General features: G+C 30.6%; 1 pseudogene; it reads left to right on the forward strand.

The window, feature by feature from the left end:
* The first annotated feature begins 364 nt into the window (after positions 1 to 364).
* LOC145156976 (protein ANTAGONIST OF LIKE HETEROCHROMATIN PROTEIN 1-like) lies at positions 365 to 1,562 on the forward strand (annotated as a pseudogene).
* Positions 1,563 to 1,856: the final 294 nt, after the last annotated feature.

Below are 1,856 nucleotides of genomic sequence, written 5' to 3' on the forward strand. Positions count from 1 at the left end.
ATTTCACTTTACTTTAATTTGAATTTCATTTGACTCTAATTTCAATTTCATTTGACTCCAATTTCAATTTCATTTAACTTTAATTCGGATTTCATTTCACTTTAATTTCAATTTCATTTGACTCCAATTTCAATTTCATTTAACTTTAATTTGGATTTCATTTCACTTTAATTTGAATTTCATTTTGCTCTATATTTTTGCTATAAAAGAATACAACATTTTTATTATTTCATACCTACCAATTCAAACTATTTCTTATATCTTTCTTATACGATGTCATCATCATCCTCAGATGATTCTGCTTCTGAATTCATAATCAACCATCTCACAAGTATTCTACATTTCAACTATATAAGGAGCTAAAATGCTTGGAAGCAGAACAGTCAGATGCTGAAAGTTCAAGACGTCCTGGGCAAAGTCGAAGATATATAGATAGAAATCGTGAAGAAGGGCATAAACGTCTTTGGAAAGACTATTTCGATGAGCATCCTGTTTTCCCACCTCAAACGTTTAGACGAAGATTTCGAATGAGGCGAGAACTATTTGTTCAAATAGTTAACGGTATCTCTAACCATTCTATTTATTTTCAACAAAGAAAAGATGCTTTAGGAAACAATAGTCTTTCCCCTTTACAAAAATGCACTGCTGCCATACGCCAATTGGCATATGGCACAACTGGTGACCTCTTTGATGAATACATACGAATTGGTGAATCAACTTAAATCGAATGTCTACAAAACTTTTGTCGATGTGTGATTGAGGTTTATTCAAGCCATTATTTGAGAAAACCTAATGCTAATGACATCCAAAATTTAGTACAAAAACATTCAGAAAAGCACGGGTTTCCTGGTATGCTTGGAAGTATTGATTGCATGCATTGGCCTTGGAAAAATTGCCCTGTTGCATGGCAAGGTCAATATACTCGAGGTGATCAAGGTTGTCCAACAATTATGTTGGAATCAGTTGCATCACAAGACCTTTGGATATGGCATGCATATTTCGGGGTTGCCGGGTCTAACAATGACATTAATGTACTTAACCAGTCACCGTTATTCAACGATGTATTACAAGGTTATGCTCCTGAATGCAATTTTACTGTTAATGGAAGAACATACACAAAAGGATATTATCTTGCAGATGGTATATATCCTGAATGGGCTACAATGGTTAAAAGTTTTCCACATCCGGCTGACCCAAAAAGGATCAAGTTTAAAGAAATGCAAGAGGCTGCAAGAAAGGATGTGGAGAGAGCATTTGGTGTTCTTCAATCTCGTTGGGCAATTGTACGAGGTCCAGCAAGATCTTGGCAACTTAAAAACATAAAGGATATAATGTCTACATGCATTATATTACATAATATGATCGTAGAAAATGAAGGAAATGCAATTAGTAATTGGTCAGATGATGTTGATCCTCCTATACGTGTGAATCGAGGACCTCTCGAAGAAGTTCAATATCAAATTCAAAGAAACTCTGAACTACGTGATAATGCAGTACATCATGCTCTTCGACATGATTTAATGGAGCATATTTGGGAACGTTTTATTAATATGTAATATCACTATGTTGTATTATAATAAATAAGATGTTATCTTTTTAAAATGTTTTTAAGATTTATATATTTTTTTTATTGTTTATAATAAAAAAATATGAAGTAAGTTAATAAATTAAATTATTGAATATAAAATAAATATATATATATATATATATATATATATAGTTTGTTTATTGCGAAAAAAAAATTAAATATTACTTTCTATATAAATTGAAAAAGAAAAACAAAAAAATAAATAAAAAAAAAGAAAGAAAAAATAAGTTTTTATAATAAAATGAGAAAAAAAAGAAAGAAAAAATAA

This window comes from Lactuca virosa, chromosome 2, assembly GCF_052849685.1.
Source record: "Lactuca virosa cultivar CGN04683 chromosome 2, Lactuca_virosa_CGN04683_v6, whole genome shotgun sequence".
Lineage (NCBI taxonomy): Eukaryota > Viridiplantae > Streptophyta > Magnoliopsida > Asterales > Asteraceae > Lactuca > Lactuca virosa.